The following is a 25,421-nucleotide window of genomic DNA, read 5'->3' as shown; positions in this document are numbered from 1 at the left end:
AGCCCTTTGTCTTGAAAATTGTTTTATCAAAGGCATCAAAATGCAGCCATGAGGGGAAAGGGAGAAATACACAATCAAAATTGGCTGTGAATTGCCAGGCTGTCATTTAATCCTTAATGCCTGAATATGGTTTGGTTTTAGTCTGTCGAGAATGTGTTGGCTAGCTTCAATCTGTTAGTGCAGCAAAACACTGCCATCAAAATGAGAAGACATAACCTATTATGGTTTAACCAGACACTGCTTACAGTGGACAAATTGCATTAACACCAACAACCAACACATCCACTGTAAATGTTGGGGACTGTATCAGACAAGAACATAATTGATTAAATAGTAAGAGTAGTTTTGAAATTTATTTTTTACAACAGAATTAGGTTTCAGTTCTTCCTTATTACAGTTGTTATGACCAGGTGCGAAAGGTGTCTAGGGTCTGTTACTATCTTCACCTGGTCTTATTGTAACTGCGTTTAATTTAAACACATTGTGTTTTGAGTTTCCCCTTTGTGAATCCTTGTTCACAACTTTCCAATTATAAGGCAAAGAAATGAGCACAAACTGGCTTTCTATGGTTTAAAGAAGAAAGATGAAATTTATTAAACTGTAAACTTAAACTGTAATGCGGTTCACACCTACGGATATATGATGCGCCCATGCGAGCATGTACACGTGATATAAACATGCAGATAGGGACAGAAAAGAGCAGAAGAAAAGATAAGTAGAACAGTTTGAGGCAATATCTTGTAACTGTTTCTCAAGCTCGCTGCAGTCCTTGATTGAAGATATGGTCTTGCGTTTCGTTGGGGCCCAGTAGTCTTCTTAAAACCCTGTTCACGTAGGAAACCTTTTTGTCTTTGAGTTTCACGTGCTTTCACTAGATTCAGTTCTGTGGGAAGAGATGAAAACAGACAAACAGGAGAGGAGATGTTCTCAGTCCATGAGCACACAGCATTCTGTCCAAATCCTTTGTTGGAAGTTCAAATTCTCTGCAACAGTCAGGTAGTCATGTGACTAAAACTGACCTGACCACTTCTGTGTATTGGGGAAGCAATTGCTGGGTCCCCATTGTTCCGAAATTGTCTGGTACTATGCAAATGTGCTTCCAGTCAGGGCTTGCAATTTTAAGTTTTGTTTCATGTGGCAAAATAATGTGTGCCTCAGTCTTGGCAGGTGAGGGGTTTGCCTGTCACAGTCCTCAGTGTATATAACGGACACATTGATATTAATGAGATTTTCTCGCTATAAGTGGTGGGTGTTAAAACTGAAATTGTTAAGTTTAAATTAAAAAATACATCCTCATGGATTTAGTGGGTTAGTATCCAAAGTACAAACATCAGCAGAACCCAAATGAAATAAAAATAAATAAACCTGTCTATGCCATTAAATATCCATTTTGGGGTTTATAAATCTTCTTCTTGCAATTTGAATTATGTATGACCTAGTTAGCAGTACAAATGGAAAGATGTTTGTTTAACAATGAGGGTATCTGTAATTTCTAGAAAAGCCTATAATTAACTGATCCATTTATGTCAAAATGCCTGTGTTTGGCACAGTAAGTGGGAGTGCAGGCAGTTATTATGATGCATTTGGGGAGATCAAACAGGGCAAAGAAATACACGATTAATGGGAAAATACTGAGATGTGTAGAGGAAGTAAGGGACCTTGGAGTGAATGTCCACAGATCCATGAAGTCAGCAGGACAGGTCGATAAGGTGGTTAAGAAGGCATATGGAATCCTTTCCTTTATTAGCCGAGGTATGGAATACAAGAGCAGGGAGATTATGCTGGAACTGCAAAACTCATTGGTTAGGCTACAGCTTGAGTATTGTGTGTAGTTCTGGTCACCTCATTACAGAAAGGATGTAATTGCACTAGAGAGGATACAGAGGAGATTTACGAGGATGTTGCCAGGACTGGAAAAATGCAGCTATGAGGAAAGCTTGGACAGGTTGTTCTTCTTGGAACAGAGAAGGCTGAGGGGAGATCTGATTGAAATGTACAACATTTTTAGTGGCCTGGATAGAGTGGAGGTGAAGGGTCTATTCACCTTAGCAGAGAGGTCAGTGATGAGAGGGCATAGATTTAAAGTGATTGGTAGAAAAATTAGAAGGGAGTTGAGGAAAACCTTTTTCACCCAGAGGGTAGTGATGGTCTGGAACTCACTGCCTGAAAGGAGTCTGGATGTGCACCTCAAGTGCCGTAAGTTGCGGGGCTACAGACCAAACGCTGGAAGGTGGGATTAGAATAGGTGGATCGTTTTTCGGCCAGCACAGACACGATGGGCTGAGTGGTCTCTTTCTGTGCCTTAAACATTCTATGATTCTATGATTTCTAAGATTATGTACTGAGTGCCTCTTTTATTGTGATTTATGTGAAATGATTAAGTACAGTTTCTTTTGATTTGTTTAATTCTCCTTCCCCTCCATGACTGGTGTAGCGACTGAAATGTCAGGATATTTTAGAGGATTTCAAATGACAAGGAAATGGATTGTTCAGTTCACAGTTAATTTACTCCTTTCAATCTATCAAAGTCAATAAGTAAAGATGATTCAGTAATTAAAGCAATCTCACGTCAATGAAATGCAAAGGGTTTATTGAATTGCCCAAAATAGCCTCACCCTTAATACATTGTTAGTGGCACCTTCCATGGTGATGGGCCTCAGTGTTTGGAGGTGCAGTACCAGCAGCAGCAGCGGCTGAAGTTGTTTTTGTAGTGCCTTAAGGAGCCCTCCAGCACTGAATTTATTTTTTTAGAATTAGAACATTACAGCGCAGTACAGGCCCTTCGGTCCTCGATGTTGCGCCGATCATCTGACCTACACTATTCCATTTTCATCCATATGTCTATCCAATGACCACTTAAATGCCCTTAAAGTTGGCGAGTCTACTACTGTTGCAGGCAGGGCGTTCCACGCCCCTACTACTCTCTGCGTAAAGAAACTACCTCTGACATCTGTCCTATATCTTTCACCCCTCAACTTAAAGCTATGTCCCCTCGTGTTTGCCATCATCATCCGAGGAAAAAGACTCTCACTATCCACCCTATCTAACCCTCTGATTATCTTGTATGTCTCTATTAAGTCACCTCTCCTCCTCCTTCTCTCTAACGAAAACAACCCCAAGTCCCTCAGCCTTTCCTCGTAAGACCTTCCCTCCATACCAGGCAACATCCTAGTAAATCTCCTCTGCACCCTTTCCAAAGCTTCCACATCCTTCCTATAATGCGGTGACCAGAACTGCAAGCAATACTCAAGGTGCGGCCTCACCAGAGTTTTGTACAGCTGCATCATGACCTCGTGGCTCCGAAACTCGATCCCCCTACTAATAAAAGCTAACACACCATATGCCTTCTTAACAGCCCTATTAACCTGGGTAGCAACTTTCAGGGATTTATGTACCTGGACACCAAGATCTCTCTGCTCATCTACACTACCAAGAATCTTCCCATTAGCCCAGTACTCTGCATTCCTGTTACTCATTCCAAAGTGAATCACCTCACACTTCTCCGCATTAAACTCCATTTGCCATCTCTCAGCCCAGCTCTGCAGCCTATCTATGTCCCTCTGTACCCTACAACACCCTTCGACACTATCCACAACTCCACCGACCTTCGTGTCATCCGCAAATTTACTAACCCACCCTTCTACACCTTCATCCAGGTCATTTATAAAAATGACAAACAGCAGTGGCCCCAAAACAAAACCTTGCGGTACACCACTAGTAACTAAACTCCAGGATGAACATTTGCCATCAACCACCACCCTCTGTCTTCTTTCAGCTAGCCAATTTCTGATCCAAAGCTCTAAATCACCTTCAACCCCATACTTCCGTATTTTCTGCAATAGCCTACCGTGGGGAACCTTATCAAACGCCTTACTGAAATCCATATACACCACATCCACGGCTTTACCCTCATCCACCTGTTTGGTCACCTTCTCGAAAAACTCAATAAGGTTTGTGAGGCACGACCTACCTTTCACAAAACCGTGCTGACTATCGCAAATGAACTTATTCTTTTCAAGATGATTATAAATCCTATCTCTTATAACCCTTTCCAACATTTTACCCACAACCGAAGTAAGGCTCACAGGTCTATAATTACCAGGGCTGTCTCTACTCCTCTTCTTGAACAAGGGGACAACATTTGCTATCCTCCAGTCCTCCGGCACTACTCCTGTCGACAATGACGACATAAAGATCAACAACAACGGCTCTGCAATCTCCTCCCTGGCTTCCCAGAGAATCCTAGGATAAATCCCATCTGGCCCAGGGGACTTATCTATTTTCACTCTTTCCAAAATTGCTAACACCTCCTCCTTGTGAATCTCAATCCCATCTAGCCTAGTAGGCTGTATCTCAGTAATCTCCTCGGCAACATTTTCTTTCTCTACTGTAAATACTGACGAAAAATATTCATTTAACGCTTCCCCTATCTCCTCTGATTCCGCACACAACTTCCCACTACTATCCTTGATTGGCCCTGTTCTAACTCTTGTCATTCTTTTATTCCTGATATACCTATAGAAAGCCTTAGGGTTTTCGTTGATCCTATCCGCCAATGACTTCTCGTGTCCTCTCCTTGCTCTTCTTAGCCCTCCCTTTAGATCCTTCCTGGCTAGCTTGTAACTCTCAGGCGCCCTAACTGAGCCTTCACGTCTCATCCTAACATAAGCCGCCCTCTTCCTCTTGACAAGCGCTTCAACTTCTTTAGTAAACCACGGCTCCCTCGCTCGACAACTTCCTCCCTGCCTGACAGGTACATACTTATCAAGGACACGCATTAGCTGCTCCTTGAATAAGCTCCACATTTCGATTGTGCCCATCCCCTGCAGTTTCCTTCCCCATCCTACACATCCCAAATCTTGCCTAATCGCGTCATAATTTCCTTTCCCCCAGCTATAATTCTTGCCCTGCGGTATATACCTGTCCCTGCCCATCGCTAAGGTAAACCTAACCGAATTGTGATCACTATCGCCAAAGTGCTCACCTACATCTAAATCGAACACCTGGCCGGGTTCATTACCCAGTACCAAATCCAATGTGGCATCGCCCCTGGTTGGCCTGTCTACATACTGTGTCAGAAAACCCTCCTGCACACACTGGACAAAAACAGACCCATCTAAAGTACTCGAACTATAGTATTTCCAGTCAATATTTGGAAAGTTAAAGTCCCCCATAACCACTACCCTGTTACTCTCGCTCCTGTCGAGAATCATCTTCGCTATCCTTTCCTCTCCATCTATGGAACTATTCGGAGGTCTATAGAAAACTCCCAACAGGGTGACCTCTCCTCTCCTGTTTCTAACCTCGGCCCATACTACCTCAGTAGACGAGTCCTCAAACGTCCTTTCTGCCGCTGTAATACTTTCCTTGATTAACAATGCCACACCCCCCCCTCTTTTACCCTCTTCTCTGTTCTTACTGAAACATCTAAATCCCGGAACCTGCAACATCCATTCCTGCCCCTGCTCTACCCATGTCTCTGAAATGGCCACAACATCAGAATCCCAGGTACCAACCCATGCTGCAAGCTCACCCACCTTATTCCGGATGCTCCTGGCGTTGAAGTAGACACACTTTAAACCAAGTTCTTGCTTGCCAGTGCCCTCTTGCGTCCCTGTAACCTTATCCCCTACCTCACTACTCTCAACAGCCTGTACACTGGAACTACAATTTAGGTTCCCATTCCCCTGCTGATTTAGTTTAAACCCCCCAGAAGAGCACTAACAAATCTCCCCCCCAGGATATTGGTACCCCTCTGGTTCAGGTGAAGACCATCCTGTTTGTAGAGGTCCCACCTACCCCAGAAAGAGCCCCAATTATCCAGGAAACCAAAACCCTCCCTCCTACACCATCCCTGCAGCCACGTGTTCAACTCCTCTCTCTCCCTATTCCTCTCTTCGCTAGCACGTGGCACGGGCAACAACCCAGAGATAACAACTCTGGTTGTTCTCGCTCTAAGCTTCCACCCTAGCTCCCTGAATTTCTGCCTTAAATCCCCATCTCTCTTCCTACCTATGTCGTTGGTGCCTATGTGGACCACGACTTGGGGGTGCTCCCCCTCCCCCTTAAGGATCCCAAAAACACGATCAGAGACATCACGTACCCTGGCACCTGGGAGGCAACACACCAACCGTGAGTCTCTCTCGTTCCCACAGAACCTCCTATCTGTTCCCCTAACTATGGAGTCCCCAATGACTAATGCTCTGCTCCTCTTCCCCTTTCCCTTCTGAGCAACAGGGACAGACTCTGTGCCAGAGACCTGCACCCCATTGCTTACCCCTGGTAAGTCGTCCCCCCCAACAGTATCCAAAACGGTATACCTGTTGTTGAGGGAAACGGCCACAGGGGATCCCTGCACTGCCTGCTGGTTCCCTTTCCTTCCCCTGACGGTAACCCATCTACCTACTTCTTTTACCTGAGGTGTGACTGCCTCCCTATAACTCCTGTCAATAATCCCCTCCGCCTCCCGAATGATCCGAAGTTCATCCAGCTCCAGCTCCAGTTCCCTAACGCGGTCTGAGAGGAGCTGGAGTTGGGTGCACTTCCCGCAGATGCAGTCAGCAGGGACACTCTTGGCGACCCCTACCTCCCACATTCTGCAGGAGGAACATACAACTGCCTTTACCTCCATTCCCACTATTCTAGATTCCCAACAAATCTACTGAAAAACCAAACGAAAAAAAAAGTCAAAACTTGTTCGCTTAGCAATCCGACGGACTGAACTTTTTAAATAAAAAGCTTACCTTATCAACACACTGACTAACCCCACAGAATTGATCTTCATGATCCTCTCCAGCTGGGATGCTAGTTGATACTGGTCAGAAAATGCACGAAACACATGCTCGCCCATTCAGTCCAAAAATGGCAATCGGGGTTCTGTATATGCCACAGAACCCAGAGTAGCATTTTAAATGGTCCTGCTTTTTGGAAGGCACTAGCACCCCATTTCCAATTTCTTCTGGAGCCATTTCCAATATTAGCCAATTAGCTGTGCACTGATGCATGAAGCAAGCAACATGTGAATTGTTTGATAGAATGGCTTATTATATGCATTCCCCAACAAACACTGTGACAGGACTTTGCAGGTTTATTGTGTGGCAAGATTCATCAAAATCCAAGATGTCATAGATTGAACCCAGCATGTACCACCTCAACATCTACCTGCATGTAAATGTTCATTTCCCTCTAAGTTACTTACTTACTCTACCATGTTCCTACACTTTTGACTCGAAAGGCAAGTGTCTGGGTGGATCCTGGTATATCAAGGCTTTCCTCTGCAGCCGTAAATAATGACACCTTTCCCACTTTCCCAGGACACCATCTAAGCACCTACTATAAAAAGTCTGCCACCAGTGCCATCATGGATTGTTGAAAGCAAGCTGCATGCTACCCAACTTTGCCTTACAAAGTAGGTTCTGAAGGAGGATAGTGCCCAGTGGCAACAGGAGAAGCAAACACATGAGCAGCAGCACAAAGGTGTATAGGATGCAATTCTGGCTGCAAGACACATTTATACTAACTGATACATGAGACCTTCTCTTGACCATCACATTTGCCAGTGCATCAGCAGCCTTGTTTTCATATCCCCTCTGCACATCTTTCTGCACCTTCCCATTCAAAACAGCAATTAACGCCACTTCCCAAACATTGCAAATAATGATATCTAAATGCACAGTACAACATTAATGTTAACTGGATGTGTGACAATGCCTAGTTATTCTTATTACCATGCAGCCTTTTGTTCCAATCTGTGACATGTGAACTTTCAAGACTAATATTATGTTCCTTTATAGGTGTTACCTGAGTGTTAGGAGTGTGTGTGGTGCTCAACTGTTGTGTCATGAGCCTTTCAGAAATAAGGTGCCCTCATCTCATGGCAGCTAAGTCCTGAGGTGGAGCTGTTACTGGCCATATCTCTTGTACTCAATGGTATGTTTGGTAACAATAACAATGTTTGAGTGGCGCAGTGGTTAGCACTGCAGCCTCACAGCTCCAGTGACCTGGATTCGGTTCTGGGTACTGCCTGTGCAGAGTTTGCAAGTTCTCCCTGTGACCGTGTGGGTTTCTGCCGGCTGCTCTCGTTTCCTCCCACAGCCAAAGACTTGCAGGTTGATAGGTAAATTGGCCATTGTAAATTGCCCCTAGTGTAGGTAGGAGAATGGTGGGGATGTAGTAGGGAATATGGGATTAATATAGGATTAGTATAAATGGGTGGTTGTTGGTCGGCACACACTTGGTGGGCCGAAGGGCCTGTTTCAGTGCTGTATCTCTAAATAAAATAAATAATACTTCCATTTATATAAAACATCTTATCACATCAAAATACCTCAAAGCAATTCAAACAATGGATTGCATTTGGAGTACAGTGCCTGTGTAAGCAAAGAACGACATTGTATTTGGTCTAAAATTATCTAGTATTGTTCTTACAAGATGCTTTACAAATTTTCTGCAAAGTTAACTTTGGACTGGATTCTATGTTGCCGCTACCGCCGAGTCTAGTGTGAAGCCGCCGCGATCTTAAACGTTGCACCTCATTAACATGGCTGGGGCGCTCCGTTCCCCCCCCCCACACAATGATGTGGAAGGGGCGAGCAAACCATCCCCGGCAACGACGTCCGGCGCCACAGTGCAGGCGCCAGCACCATTTTCAAAGGGCTTCCAGTCCTTCAATTACAGTTAAAGTTTTAAAGTGTCAGGATTTCCAATAAATTAAAATAAAGTTTTATTCACACTTCAAATTCCCTCTCCCCCACCCACCAATGAATTATCTGTTTATTATTTGTCCTCTGCCCCCCGAAAAAGTAAATTTTCTATCATGACCTTTCCCCCCGATCTTCCTTTCCTTTAACCTTAAACCCCTGCCCACCATCCCCTCAACTAATCGCGTTTGTCTTTGCCACTCCCGCCCCACCCCACACTGAGAAACTTACGTCCTCCCACCTCCCCACAGGTGTTGCGCCACTTGTCCCCGGACGGGGATTCGAAGGCGCAGCAGTGCCGGTCGGCGGTATGAAGATTGGGACGGCACTTCAGGAGGCGACGTGAAAGTCATTAATGCAAGTAAGCAAATTAATTTGAATATTTAAATGACAGTCCCGTCGCCGAGCGGTGAGGAGGCCGCCATGAGGCCTCACTGCCGCCTTCAAGATTGGGAGAGGCCCTGCCAGCGTCAAGGTCAGTGGCAGACCTCATCCGGGGCAATCTTCATGGCCCCCCAACCTCCCCCCCCCCCCCATCCCCCCCCCATCCCCCCCATCCCCCCCCCATCTCCCCCCATCCCCCCCCATCCCCCCCCATCCCTCCCCCCCATCCCCCCCCATCCCCCCCCCCATCCCCGCCACGGATCCCGACGTCGAGGCCCCTGTAAAATCTGAGTCTCGTATTGCCATTATTACGTCATCAGCTGTAGCTACCCAGTAATTGTTGTGTTTGAATTAAGAAAAAACTTTTAACCAAGGCTCCTTGATGACTCAGCTGAAAGTGGCATTGCATAACAGGCCAAGAAAGTCCTAGGTTTAGTCTGCAATCAACATTATATGAGTTAAACTCAGCCAAAATGACGATTAGAGGTACAATTGGTGTCAGTGTTCCTGTGTGAGGGAGAAAAAAATTGGTCAGGGTTTCTGCTGCAGACTGCTAGCCAGTGATCTTTCTTGGTGCATGTGTGGATATTAACTCAGCTGTGATGCCTACCACAGTTGAATGTCCTACCAAATATCTAAATTCACATAAAAGCAAATTTCATCTCTGGAACCTTACCCAAGAAAAGGAGTGACACCTTGATGAAAATACAAAGGAAGTGCTTTGGGACATTTTATTACTTTAAAGGTGCTATATAAATATAAGTTGTTGTTGATAAAAAATAAATAAGAACTTTAAAATAAATAGTTATGAAATTTAGATCAGAAATTTATGCTGCATCTAATAAAGGATCTGGCAATGGGTTGAATTTTAATGTGCCGGTACAAAGGGAGCAGTAGGGGGATGGGTGGTGGGGAAAGTCCCAAAAATGTGTTAAGCGCTTCTTAACTCAGTCACCTCATTATCATTTTATTTCCTGGTTTCCTGTCCAATCAGCAGCAACTGGCATGATGTGGACCTATGTGAAACAATCTCAATTCCAGTGTCTAAAGGGACAATTCAAAGACGCAAGGCTGTCAGGGAACTGGGAATGTTGCAATGGAGTCAAGATGGGTAAAGACTGTGACCCTCTTCATGCCTACCTGGATGTGCTGCTGGGGGCTGTGAGGAGCTGGAGAGAGATACTCCTCTAGGACTGGCAGCAAGAAGCCTGCTGCAGAGACAAAGGCAGAGTCGTTGGAGGTCAGCAACAACAGCTCCTGGATTCAATGTAGAAAGTGGTTTAATGGCCTAAGTAGGTCAGGAAAGGTGAGGACAGTGCTCCATTCACCTACATCCTGCATTCCTAATTCGAAGAGGGCAAATTTGAGTGGGTTGAAAAAGTTCCTGTCCCAGGTAAATTGGAATGAAAGATTGACAGGCAAAACAGTAACAGAACAGGAGATGGTTTGGAAAAGATAGGGAAACCAAAGCCAGAGCTCCCTGGATGATGAAAGAAAGTCTAAGGTAAAACAAATAAAAGGTTGCATATGACAGATGTCAGGTTGATAATACAAGTGAGAACCAGACTGACTACAGCACATCCAGGCAGCAGTGAAAAAGGAAATAAGAGAGGCAAAGAGAGAATATGAGAAGAGTTTGACAACTAACAGGAAGGAGAATTCAATAGTCTTCTGCAGGCATATAAATAGTAAAAAGGTAGTAAGAGGAGAGGTGGGGCTGATTAGGACCAAAAAGGAGATTGATTTCTGGAGGTAGAGGACATGGCTGAGGTAGTAAATGAGTACTTTACATCTTTCTTTACCAAGGAAGAAGATACTGTCAGGGTTATAGTGGAAGGGAAGGGAATTGAGATACTGGATGGGCAAAAAATGATAAGAGGTATTAGAAAGGCTCGCTGTATTAAAAGTCACCAGGTCTGTCATCACAGTAGAACACAGAAATTGCATATCAGATATAGAGGATAACCAAGGGTGAGATGCTTAAGGTAATTAACATCAGCAGAGAAAAGGTATTGGAGAAACTTAAGGGACAAAAGTCAATAAACCCCAGGAGCTGATGGCCTACATCCAAGAGTTCTAAAAGTGGTTGCGACAGATATAGTGGATGCACTGGTTATGATTTTCCAAAATTCCCTAGATGCTATAATAGTCCCAGCTGATTGGAAGTTAGCAAAGGTAACTCCGGTATTCAAGAAAGGAGGGTGAGAGTAAACAGGAAACTTAAAAGCCAGTTAGCCTGACATCAGTCATCAGGAAAATGCTGGAATCAATTATTAAGGAAGTCATGTTTGACAAATTTATTTGTTATTTGGGGGGATGTAACTATTAGGGTAGATAAAGGGGAACCAGTAGATGTAGTATACTTGGATTTCCAAAAAGCATTCGCTAAGGTGCTATACAAAAGTTTAATACGCAAGATTAGGGTTCTTGGCTTTGGAGGTAAAATATTAGCATGGATGAAGGAATAGGGATAAATGGGGCATGTTCAAGTTGGCATGCTGTGACTAGTGGAGTGCTGCAAGGATCAGTGCTGGGGCTTCAGCTATTTACGATCTATATTAATGACTTAGCTGAAGAGACAGAGAGTAATGTATCTAAGTTTGCTGATAATACAAATTTAGGTAGGAACATAAGCTGTGAAGAGGACACAAAGAGGCTGCAAAGAGATTATAGACAGGTTAAGTGGGCAACATGGTGGCAGATGGAGTATAATGTGAGGAATTGCGAGGTTATTTACTTTGGTGGTAAGAATAGAAAAGCAGAATTTTTTTTAAAAGGCGCAGAACTTGTAAAACCTGATGTTCAGAGGTTCGTGGCGTACTCATGCAAGGAACACAGAAAGTTAGTATGTAGGTACGGCAAGTAATTAGGAAGGCAAATGGCATGTCGGGGATTGGAGTGCAAGTATACTGTGAGCACTTTTGGTCTCCATAATTAAGGAAGGATTTACATGCCTTGGAGGCAGTACAGCAAAGGTTCACTTGATTGGTCCTGGGACAAGAAGGTGTCCTATGATGAGAGGCTGAGTGAATTATGCCTATACTCTCTGGATTTTAGAAGAATGAGAGGTAATCTCATTGAAACTTAAAAGATTCAGAAGGGCCTTGACAGGGTAGACACTGAGAATCTAGCTGGCTGGGGAATCTGGAACAAGGGGCACAGTCTCAGGATAAGAGGCTGATCATTTAGGACTGAGATGAGATGAAATTTCTTCCCTCAAAGGTTTGTGAATCTTTGGAATTCTCTACCCAGAGGGGAGTGAATGCTCCATAGTGGAGAATATTCAAAACCGAGATTGATAGATTTTTGATCTCCCAGGGATTCTAGGGATGTTAGTAACAGGCAGGAAGGCGAAGTGAGATAGAAGATCAGCCATGATTGTATTGAATGGTGGCGCAGGCTCGAGGGGCTGAATGATATACTCCTGCTCCTGTGTCTTATGTTATGACCAGATGGGATGCACCCGAGGATGCTGAGGGAAGTAAGGCAGAAATTGTAGAGGTACTAACCATAATCTTCGAATCCTCCTTAGATACAGCAGTGGTGCCAGAGGACTGGAGATTGCAAATGTTACACCCTTGTTCAAAAAAGGGTGTAAAGGTAATTGCAGCAACTACAGGCCAATCAGTTTAACCTCGGTGGTGGGAAAGCTTTTAGAAACGATAATCTGGGAGAAAATTAATAGATACTTGGACAAATGTGGATTAATTAAGGAAAACCAGCACAGATTTGGAAATGGTAAATCACAGAAATCACAGATTCATAGAATTATTACAGCACAGATGGCGATCATTTGGCCCATCGTGTCTGCACTGGCTCTCTGAATGAGCAATTCACCTAATGCCACTCCCCCGCCTTCTCCCCGTAATCCTGCACATTCTTCCTTTTCAGATAACAGTCTAATTCCCTTTTGGATGCCTCAATTAAACCTGCCTCCACCACACTCTCAGGCAGTACATTCCAGATCCCAACCGCTCGCTGCGTGAAGAAGTTTTTCTTCATGTCGCTTTTGCTTCTTTTGCCAATCACTTTAAATCTGTGCCCTTTTGTTCTCGATCCTTTCACAAGTGGGAACAGTTTTCCTTATCCTCTCTGTCCAGATCACATCTTTCCTAAAGTGTGGCACCCAGAACTGGACACAATACTCTAGCTGAGGCCGAACCAGTGGCTTATACAATTTAACATAACCTTCTTGCTCTTGTACTCTATGCCACTATTAATAAAGCCCAGGATACTATATGCTTTATTAACTGATCTCTCAACCCATCCAGCCACTTTCAATGACTAATGCATATATATCCCCAGGTCCCTCTGCTCCTGTACCCCGTTTAGAATTGTACCCTTTGTGTTATATTGTCTCTCCATATTCTTCCTACCAAAAAGAATCACTTCACATTTCTCCACATTGAACTTCATCTGCCACTTGTCTGCCCATTTCACCAACTTGTCTATGTCCTTTTGAAGTTCATCATCCTCCTTCCAGTTCACATTGTTCCAAGTTTCGTATCATCTGCAAATTTTGAAATTGTGCCCTGTACACCAAGGTCCATATCATTAATATGTATCAGGAAGAGCAAGTGCCCCAACACTGACCCCCGAGGAACTCCACTACAAACCTTCCTCCATCTCAAAGAACATCCATTAACCACTACTCTGTTTCCTATCACTCAGGCAATTTTGTATCCATGTTGCTACTGTCCCTTTTATTCCAGGATCTATAATTTTGTACAGCACTGTATCAAATGCCTTTTAGAAATCCATGTACACCACAACAGCATTGCCCACATCAACCCTTTCTGTTACCTCTCAAAATATTCCAGCAAATTAGTTAAACATGATTTTCTCTTAACAAATCCGTGTTGGCTTTACTTAATTAATCGCATTTGTCCATGTGACTATTAATTTGGTCCCAAATTATTGTTTCTGGAAGTTTCCCCACCACCAAAGTTAAACTGACTGGCCTGCAGTTGCTGGGTTTATCTTTGTATCCTTTTTGAATAAGGGTGTAACATTTGCCATTCTCCAGTCCTCTGGCATCACCCCTGAGTCTAAAGAAGACTGGAAAATTATGGTCAATGCCTCCGCAATTTCTACTCTCACTTTTCTCAGTATCCTTGGATGCATCTCATCCGGCCCTGGTGTTTTATCAACTTTAAGTATAGACAGTGTATCTAATACCTTCTCCTTATCAATTTTAAATCCTTCTAGTGTATTAATTATATCCTCTTTCACTGTGGCCTGGGTAGCATCTTCTTCCTTGGTAAAGACAGATACAAAGAATTAATTTAATACCTCAGCTATTGCCCCTGCCTCCATGCGTAAATCCTGCTTTTGGCCCCTAATTGGCCCTTCTCCACCGTTTATCACTTTTTAGTATTTATGGGCTGAATGTTACCGGCCTCTCGATGCTGTGGGTCGTGGCGCGAGCGCCAGTAAAATTCTGCAGGGAGAGGCCCGCCTCGACCCACAACGTCGAGAAGGGCCCACTGCATATTACTGACGGCGGGGGAATCTCGGTGCGCACCACCACCACCCCCCCCCCCCCACCCACAGCCTGGCAGCGGGCCCTTCATCTGCATATTTAAATTAACATTAATGATATTTAAATAAACTTACCTGCAGGCAGCGGCCAACCCATGCCAATTTTACGGCCACCTTTCATACTTCGCGCACCTTTAGAACTCCGTATGGAGTTTCGAGGCAAGAGCCTGGTGGGGAGGGGGGAGTAATAAAATTTTCAGGGCTGGAGGGGTGCAGGAGCGGGGAAAACATTTCTTATTGGATGTGGGGATGGTGGGAAGGGGTTGAAGGGCTAAGGTTTGAACGTTGGGATGTTACGTTCGGGTAGGGAAAAAGGCATGTAAAATCATAGAATCATAGAAAGTTTAAGGCACAGAAAGAGGCCACTTGGCCCATCTTGTCTGCGCCGGCCAAGAAACGATTCATCTATTCTAATCCCATCTTCCAGCATTTGGTCAGTAGCCCTGCAGCTTACGGCATTTGAGGTGCATATCCAGACTCCTTTTGAATGACCTGAGGATCTCTGCTTCATCTACCCTTTCAGGCAGTGAGTTCCAGCCGATCACCACCCTCTGGGTGAAAAAATTTTTCCTCTTCTCCCCTCTAACTTTTCTAATAATCACTTTAAATCCAGGCCCCCTTGTTACTGACCTCTCTGCTAAGGTGAATAGACCCTTCACCTCCACTCTATCGAGGCCCCTCAAAATTTTGTACATTTCAATCAGATCTCCCCTCAGTCTTCTCTATTCCAAGGAGAACAACTCCAGCCTGTCCAATCTTTCCTCATAGCTGCATTTTTCCAATCCTGGCAACATCCTCGTAAATCTCCTCTGTACCCTCTCGAGTGCAATTACATCCTTTCTATAATGAGGTGACCAGAATTACACACAGTACTCAAGGTGTGGCCGAACCAATGACTTATACAGTTCCAGCATAATCTCCCTGCTCTTGTATTCTATCCCTCAGCTAATAAAGGAAAGGATTCCATTTGCCTTCTTCACCACCTTATTGTCCTGTCCTGCTACTTTCAGGGATCTGTGGACATTCACTCCAAAGTGAATCTTTCTCTGCACTTCTCAGTCTTTTCCCATTAATCCTGTATTCCTTTGTCTTGTTTGACCTCCCCAAATGCATCACCTCTCACTTCTCCAAGTTGAATTCCATTTGCCACTTTTCTGCCCATCTGACCAGACCATCAATATCTTGCTGCTGCTAACAGTGCTCCTCGCTATCTACCACACGGACAATCTTTGCGTCGTCCGCAAAGTTCTTGATCATGCCCCCTACATTTAAGTCCAAATCATTAATATATACCACAAAAAGCAGGGGACCCAGTACTGAGCTCTGCGGAACAGCACTGGAAACAGCCCTCCAGTCGCTAAAACACCCGTCAACAATTATCCTTTGTTTCCAGCCACTGAGCCAATTTTTTTATCTGCCTTGCTGCATTTCCCTGGATACCATCGGATTTTATTTTTTTAACCAGTCTACCATGTGGGACCTTGTCAAAAGCCTTGCTAAAATCCATGTAGACCACATCAACTGCCCTACCCTCATCTATCTTCCTTGTTACTTCTTCAAAAAATTCGATCAAAAGTTGGTCAAACAAGATCTTCCCTTAACAAATCCATTCTGACTATCCTTGATTAACCTGTGCCTTTCTAAGTGACAGCTTATCCTGTCCATTAAATTTGTCCACTACTGAGGTTAGACTGACTGGCCTGTAATTATACGATCTATCCTTCGCTCCCATTTTGAATAGAGGTACAATGTTAGCAATTCTCCAATCCTCCAGCACCACATCTATACCCAGTGAGGACTGGAAAATGATGGTCAGACCCTCTGCTATTTCCTGTCTTGCTTCTTTTAACAACCTACGATCCATTTCATCTGGCCCTGGTGACTTATCAACTTGAAAGGATGCTAATCCCATTAATACTTCCTCTCTCCCTATGTTTATCACATCCAATACTTCACACTCTTCCTCTTTAACTACAATATCTGCATCGTCCCCCTCTTTTGTGAAGGCAGTTGCAAAGTATTCATTAAGAACCATACCAACATCATCCGCTCCTACACATAGGTTGCCCTTTTGGTCTTTTATGGGCCCTACTCTCTCCTTAGTTATCCTCTTACTCTTAATGTATTGATAAAACATCTTTGGATTCACTTTGATTTTGCTTGCCAATATTCTTTCATGCCCTCTCTTTGCTTTCCTAATTTATTTTTTGATTTCGCCCCTCCACTTTCTATACTCCTCTCAGCTTTTGTAGTATTGAGTTCTCGGTGTTGGACATAAGCTTTCCTTTTCTGCCTTATCGTACCCTTGACATCCATGGGGCTGTAGATTTGGTTGTCTCACCCTTTTTCTTTGTGGGAACATGTTTACTCTGAACCCCTTGAATCTCCCCTTTCAATGCCTCCCACAGCTCTGACACTGATTTACCTTCAATTAGCTGTTTCCAGTCCACTTTCGCTAAACCACTCCTCAGTTTAGTAAAATTGGCCTTGCCCCAATTGAGAACTCTAACTCCTGGTGTTTCTATGTCCTTTTCCATAATTATGTTAAAACTGACTGAATTATGGTTACTACCACCAAAATGCTCTCCCACTGCTACTCCCACCTGCCCATCTTCATTTCCTAAAACTAAGTCTAAAACTGCACCCTCTCTTGTTGACCTTGCTACATACTAGGCAAAAATGTTCTCCTGAATGCACCTCAAGAATTCTTCTCCCTTAATTCCTTTCACGCTAAAACTATTCCAATTAATATTAGTCCTCTGCCAAACTAGTTTAAACCCTCCCCAACGGCACTAACAAAACTTCCTGCAAGGAACTCAGTCCTGGCACTGTTCAGGTGCAACCTGTAAGGCCTGTACAGGTCCCATCTCCCTCAGAGCTGATCCCAATGTCTCTGGGATATGAAGCCCTCCCTCCTGCACCATCTTTCCAGCCATGCATTCATCTGTATTATCCTTCTATTTCTTTACACACTTGCGTGTGGCACTGGGAATAATCTGAAAATTACTACTTTTGAGGTTCTGCTTGCTAATTTCTTACCTAGCTCCCTAAATTCTGATGGCAAGACCACATCCCTCTTTCTACCAATACACCATCCTGGATTCACGTCTGCGGCCACAGAATTGCCTGCCTGTTCCCCTGACTGTTGAATCACCTATCACTATGGCTCTTCCAGTCTTCCCTGTACCTCTGCCGTAGCTGAGCTACCCGTGGTGCCATGGACTTAGGTCTGGCTGCACTCCCCAGGTGAAGCATCACTTTCCTCAGTGTTCAGAACTGAATACCAGTTGAAGAGTGAGATGCACTCAGGAGTCTCCTGCACTACCTGCCTAATTATTTTGGACTATCTGGTGGTCACCCATTCCCTGTCTCCCTGCATACTCTTAAGCTATGGGGTGATCACAACTACAAATGTGCTATCCACGTAGCTCTCATCCTCATGAATGCACCGCAGTGTCGCCAGCTGCTGCTGAAGTTCCAAAACCCGGAGCTCAAGCTACTTCAGTTGATGACACTTCCTGCACAAATGGTTCTCCGGGATGCGGGAAGCATCCTGGAGCTCCCACATAGCACAGAAGGTGCACTTTCGAGGTTGAAGCAAGCCTGCCATTCCTTTATTTATTAGTTGACCCTTTGCTACTGCTAAAATAAAACTTAAAAGTACTACAACAGTTTAGAATTATTAATAAAACCTTTCTAGTACTAATAAATCCTACTAAAACTCAATACAGTCACTAGTTAAAACAAACCTTACTCAAAGAAAATACCAGCTACTCACTTGTTCCTTATTATTAAGCTATTTACACATGCACCCTAACAGTAGTGTACTAATCCAGCTATTTAGAGTTATTAGAGTTTTGGTTATTTTGGGGAATTGAAATGACCATGGATGTTTTGGGGAAGGGCCTCCATATCATTATCACCTGTTTAATGAAAATGCCGATTACTTTGCCTTTAAAAATTAAAACTTTATCTAAGGGCTTAAAGCCCTTTATGTCATCGGGGCGGTCGCTCCACCCCCTCTATTTATAGCAGCCCCTGCGCGTAATATCGCAGGGGCTCAGGGACAGCGCATCCACGCAGGACGCACGCCGCCATCAGAGTGCGCCGCCGCAAACTGCGCGCACTCGTAAAATTCAGCCCAAGTGCCTGTAGAAGACTTTGGGATTCCCTTTTATGTTAGCTGCCAGCCTCTTTTCATACTCTGTCTTTGCTTCTCTTATTTGCCTTTTCACTTCCCCTCTGGACCTTTTCTATTCAGCCTGGTTCTCCATTGTATTATCTACCTGACATCTGTCATAGGTACATTTTTTCTTCTTCATCATCTTTATCTCTTTTGTCATCCAGAGAGCTCGGGATTTATTTGCCCTACCTTTCCCCTTCAAGGGAATATATCTTGACTGTGTCCGAACTATCTCTTTTTTGAAGGTAGCCCATTGTTGAGCTACTGTTTTCCTTCCAACCTTTGACTCCAATTTATTTGGCCCAGACACATTCTTACCCCATTGAAGTTGGCTTTCTCCCAGTTAATTATCCTGACACTAGATTATTCTTTGCCCTTTTCCATAACCAACCGAAACCTTATGATACAATGAGCACTGTCCCCAAAATGTTCTCCTACTGACATTTGATCCACTTGGCCCACCTCATTCCCAAGAACCAGGTCCAGCAATGCCTCTCCTCTCATTGTACTGGAAACATACTGCTGTTGGAACTGTTGCCCCTCTCTGCCCTTTACACTACTACTATCCCAGTCTATATTTGGATATCAAGATTTACGAAAGGGAAATCATGCTTGACAAATCTACTGGAGTTTTTTGAGAATGTAACTAGTAGAATAGATAAGGGAGAACCACTGGATGTGATGTATTTGGACTTTCAGCAGGCTTTTGATAAGGTCCCACATAAGAGATTAGCAAACAAAATTAAAGCACATGGGATTGGTGGTAAAGTACTGACATGGATAGAGAACTGGTTGGCAGACAGGAAACAAAGAGGAGGAATAAACGGGTCTTTTTCCGAGTGGCAGGCAGTGACTAGTGGGGTACCGCAGGGATCAGTGCTAGGACCCCAGCTATTCACAATATATATTAATGATATAGATGAGGGAATTAAATGTAATATATCCAAGTTTGCAGACGACACAAAGCTGGGTGGGAATGTGAGCTGTGAGGAGGATGCAGTGAAGCTCCAGTGTGATGTGGGCAGGTTGAGTGAGTGGGTAAATACATGGTAGATGGAGTATAATGTGGATAAATGTGAGGTTATGCACTTTGGTGGCAAAAACAGAAGGGCAGATTATTATCTGAACGGCGATAGATTGGGAAAGGAGAAGGTGCAGCGAGACCTGGGTGTCCTTGTGCACTATTCGCTGAAAGTAAGCGTGCAGGTGCAGCGAAGGTTCACTAGACTGATTCCTGGGATGGCAGGACTGACGTATGAAGAGAGATTAGGTTGATTAGGCTTGTATTTGCTAGAGTTTAAAAGTATGAGAGGGGATCTCATAGAAACCTACAAAATTCTAACAGGACTGGACAGACGAGATGCAGGAAGGATGTTCCCGATCGGGGGGGGGGGGGGGGGTGTGGGGGGAGTCCAGGACGAGGGGTCACAGTCTGAGGATAAGAGGTAAGCCATTAAGGACTGAGATGAGGAGGGATGTCTTCACCTAGAGAGTGGTGAACCTGTGGAATTCTCTACCACGGAACGCAGTTGAGGCCAAATCATTAAATATATTCAAGAAAGAGTTAGTTCTTAGGGCTGAAGGGATCAAGGGATACAGGGAGAAAGCAGGAACAGGTTACTGAGTTTGGATGAATCACAGAATCACAGAATAATACAGTGCAGAAGTGGCCCGTCGGCCCATCGAGTCTGCACGGATGCATTAAAACACCTGACCTGTCTACCTACTCCCATTTGCCAGCACTTGGCCCATAGCCTTGAATGTTATGACATGCCAAGTGCTCATCCAGGTACTTTTTAAAGGATGTGAGGCAACCTGCATCTACCACCCTCCCAGGCAGGGCATTCCAGACCATCACCACCCTCTGGGTAAAAATGTTCTTCCTCAAATCCCCCTTAAACCTCCCGCCCCTCACCTTAAACTTGTGTCCCCTCATAACTGACCCTTCAACTAAGGGGAACAGCTGCTCCCTATCCACCCTGTCCATGCACCTCATAATCTTGTACACCACAATTAGGTCACCCCTCAGTCTTCTCTGCTCCAGCGAAAACAACCCAAGCCTATCCAGCCTCTCTTCAGAGCTTAAATGTTCCATCCCAGGCAACATCCTGGTGAATCACCTCTGCAGCCCCTCCAATGCAATCACATCCTTGCTATAATGTGGTGACCAGAATTGCACACAGTACTGCAGCAGTGGCCTTACCAAAATTCTATACAACTCCAACATGACCTCATTGCTTTTGTAATCTATGCCTCGATTGATCAAGGCAAGTGTCCCATATGCCTTTTTCACCACCCTATTAACCTGCCCTTCTGCCTTCAGAGATCTGTGGACAAACTCGCCAAGGTCCCTTTGTTCCTCGGAACTTCCCAGTGTCAGGCCATTCATCGAATACTTCCGTGTCACATTACTCCTTCCAAAGTGTATCACCTCACACTTTTCAGGGTTAAATTCCATCTGCCACTTTTCTGCCCATTTGACCATCCTGTCTATATCTTCCTGTAACCCAAGACACTCAACCTCACTGTTAACCACTCGGCCAATCTTTGTGTCATCCGCAAACTTACTGATCCTACCCCCCACATAGTCATCTATGTCATTTATATAAATGACAAACAATAGGGGACCCAGCACAGATCCCTGTGGTACGCCACTGGACACTGACTTCCAGTCACTAAAACAGCCGTCTGTCATCACTCTCTGTATCCTACAGGTAAGCCAATTTTGAATCCACCTTTTCAAGTTACCCTGTATCCCATGTGCGTTTGCTTTCTTGATAAGTCTCCCATGTGGGACCTTGTCAAAGGCTTTGCTGAAATCCATGTAAACTACATCAACTGCACTACCCTAATCTACACACCTGGTCACATGCTCAAAACATTCAATCAAATTTGTTAGGCATGACTTCCCTCTGACAAAGCCATGCTGACTATTCCTAATCAAATTTGCCTCTCCAAGTGGAGATAGATTCTCTCCTTCAGAATGTTCTCCAATAGTTTCCCTACCACTGACGTGAGACTCACTGGTCTGTAGTTCCCTGGCTTATCTCAGCAACCTTTCTTAAATAGTGGGACCACATTAGCTGTTCTCCAGTCCTCTGGTACCTCCCCCGTGGCCAGAGAGGAATTAAAAATTTGGTTCAGAGGCCCTGCAATCTCCACACTCGCCTCCCACAGCATCCTGGGACACAAATCGTCCAGACCTGGAGGTTTGTCCACTTTTAAGCCTGCCAAAACCTCCAATACCTTGTCACTCCCTCTGACAATTTGCTCAAGAACCTCACAGTCTCTCTCTCTGAGTTCCATTTCTACATCCTCATCCTCTTGGGTGAAGACAGATGTGAAGTATTTGTTCAACACCCTACCAATGTCCTCTGGCTCCACCCACAGATTTCCCCCTTGGTCCCTAATGGGTCCTACTCTTTCCCTGGTTATCCTCTTCCCATTGATATACAGAGAGAATATCTTGGGATTTTCCCTACTGTTACCAGCCATAGCTTTCTCATATCCCCTCTTTGCTCTCCTAATTGCTTTCTTAAGCTCCAGCCTACACTTTCTGTACTCCACTAATGCTTCCGTTGATTTGCTCTCCTTGTATTTGCTAAAACCCTCTCTTTTCCTTCTCATCGTACCCTGAATGTTTTTGGTCATCCATGGTTCTGTGGGCTTGTTGCTCCTACCTATTACCCTCGAGGGAACATGTTGGGCCTGTACCCTCCCCACTTCCTTTTTAAAGGCCCCCCACTGCTCTTCTTTAGATTTCCCGACAAGTAACTCTTTCTGGTCTACCTTGGCCAGATCCTGCCTTATTTTACTAAAATTCACTCTCCCCCAATCCAAAACCTTTTTTTGCAACTTGTCTATTTCTTTCTCCATAACAAGTTTAAGTTGTACTATGTTGTGGTCACTATCACCAAAAAGCTCCCCACCAACACAACAACCACCTGTCCGGCTTCATTCCCCAGAACTCCGAAGAAGGGTCACTGACCCGAAACGTTAACTCTGCTTCTCTTTCCACAGATGCTGCCAGACCTGCTGAGTGATTCCAGCATTTCTTGCCCTTAACTCATCCGTTTATCTGTAATACTCCTGGCATTAAAGTAGAGGCCATCCATCCTGGTCTTACTCCCTTGAAACTTACTTCCGCTGTATTCCCTCTGACTTGTTTGCTTTCCTGTGTTTAGCTGTGTCCCTATTCTGCTAGGAGTCTGCGTCCCCTCCCCCTGGATGATCAGCCATGATCGTATTGAATGGCGGTGCAGTTTCGAAGAGCCGAATGGCCTACTCCTGCTCCTATTTTTCTATGTTTCTATAATTAAAGTCCCCCATTTTTTTTTAGATTAGATTAGAGATACAGCACTGAAACAGGCCCTTCGGCCCACCGAGTCTGTGCCGAACATCAACCACCCATTTATACAATTCCTACACTAATCCCATATTCCTACCAAACATTCCTACCTTTCTGCTCTCCTTCCTCCTGTGGAGGTACAGGTCTTTGAGCAGCAGGCTGCTGTGGGTACTGTTGGTTCTCATTTGAGGACCAATCTAAGGCAGCATAAGTGGCACCCATCCTGATCTGATTGAGCAAGCCTCCAAAGTGTAGTAAGTAACTTCTCAGCAAAAGTACTGAGAATAAACCCTTTCCCACTCGCAGGTAAGAAAGTAGTTATGAGTACTGAGTACTTGTCTTATTTCCCCGAGATTGCTTCAGCTCCTCAATTGTCTTCACTGGCAAGTTTCAGGAAGCCTGGGAAACCCATGGACAACAACAATAACTTGTATTTGAAGTTCGTCAAAAGTGTGTATCAAAATCACTCTAATTGAAGGATTAACATATGGTAATTAGAAACCCACCTCTCCAGAGGGGGTTGCGTGCAGACAACCTAACACACTAGAGATAAATGTGGAAATTAGCGGTTTGGAGTCAGCTTCCTGGTGCCCTGACATTTTTCCGAGTTAACCCTCCCACCGCATCCAAGCCCACATCCTCTTCCAGGTTAAAATTCAGCCCAATGTAGGTTTACCAGAGGCAGCCAACAGGGCAACATTTAAAAATTATTTTCAGAGCAATATCATACTGAGTCATTTCTCAGCTCATAAATGAAATGAAAGAAAGTAACTATAGAACATGTTCAGGGATATATGTGGGGACATTATACAGAACATTGCCCTGGAGTTTTGTATCGTAAACAAGTGAGAACATAGACATAACCAAATGTGACAGGATGCTGTTAACTTGAGGCTGCATCACTTGAGATTTCAGTCAAAGAGCATTGCTTCTGTATCTACTAATTATAGTGAAAGGGCAAGTTATGGTACAGTATCGCAGCAAAAAACACTAATGTTATTTGCACTGCTGCATCAAAAATTTCACTGCAAAATTCCTTGTTTGGGGGTAAGTGTAAGTTAGAAATTAGGCCTTTATGGGGCCAGAGTCTTTTAATGGGGCCAATATACACCAGAGTTCTGCTGCAAAAGCAACCCAGCATAAAATCCATGTCTGCAATTCTGTGATTCTGTGAGTTTCAGGGAGCTATACACAAATGACGTTGCCCATCCCAAATTCTGGAATTTCTGTCTTACCATCCATTCTTGAGAACGCAAGCCACTGTTTAAATGGCGCAATTCTATAAAATAGAATTATTTAATTAAAGGTACACTGCTCAACTGAGATTGCTTGTGGAGACTTTTAGCTGTATTTTTCCGAATATTCATTCTTGGAATGTGACTGTCGCTAGCAAGGCCAGGATTTATTGCCCAGCCTTATTTGTTCTGAGTAGGAAGTGGTGGGTCTTCTTGAACTGCTCTGTGATAAGGGATGGATGTTCTTACTTACAAGTTATTCTTCAAAATAATAGGTTTTTTTATTACTTCATTCAGAGGATGTAGGCATTGCTGGCAAGGACAGCAATTATTGTCCATCCCTAATTGCCCTTAACAGAGTGCTGCAGTCTGTTGTAGCAGCTTTGATACAACTGAATGGTTTGCTAGGCAACTTCAGAGTGGGTCTGGAGTCTCATATAAACCAAACTGGGAAAAGTTGGTAGTTTTCCTTCTCTAAAGTGAACCAGATAGGTTTTTAGAACAATCCCGTAGTTTCATGGTTGCCATTACTAATACGAGCTTTTATTCCAAATTTATTTGACTGAATTCAAATTCCACATTTGTCAGGGTGGAATTTGAACTTGGGCCTCTGGATCATTAGTCCAGGCCTCAGGATTACTAGTGCAGTAACACAGCCACTATGCTGCCATACTCCACAGTTCACAGCATTACAGGTAGATATTCACAGATTTATTAAGCATATGATAATCGCCTGTTATTAACAGTTGTTAAACATATCCTTAACAGCAGCAGTTAAGGAAAAAATCTTGCTAGTTTTTACTGGAAAATCCAGACATTAACAGCAAAGTTGTCAGCTAATCAGGCCTAATTAAATTCTGAAGTCTCTCTCCCAGCAACTACTCCTCTATATTGTTTTTTTTTTGCCCAATCCTGTTATGTTTTAGTATTACAGCACCATCAATGATTTCAGTTTTACACATCCTGATTAACTTGTCAATCAAATTTTTAGGATGAAGTCAGTAATAGAAATTCATGAACTATCAAAGGTA

General features: G+C 44.0%; 1 protein-coding gene across 1 annotated transcript in view; it reads left to right on the top strand.

The window, feature by feature from the left end:
* Nucleotides 1–25,421, top strand: part of necab1 (N-terminal EF-hand calcium binding protein 1) — a 346,067-nt gene that overhangs the window by 221,066 nt on the left and 99,580 nt on the right. The gene's annotated exons all lie outside the window — the stretch shown is intronic.

Source organism: Heterodontus francisci, chromosome 5, assembly GCF_036365525.1.
Source record: "Heterodontus francisci isolate sHetFra1 chromosome 5, sHetFra1.hap1, whole genome shotgun sequence".
NCBI lineage: Eukaryota > Metazoa > Chordata > Chondrichthyes > Heterodontiformes > Heterodontidae > Heterodontus > Heterodontus francisci.
This window is presented reverse-complemented; position numbering and strand designations above follow the sequence as displayed.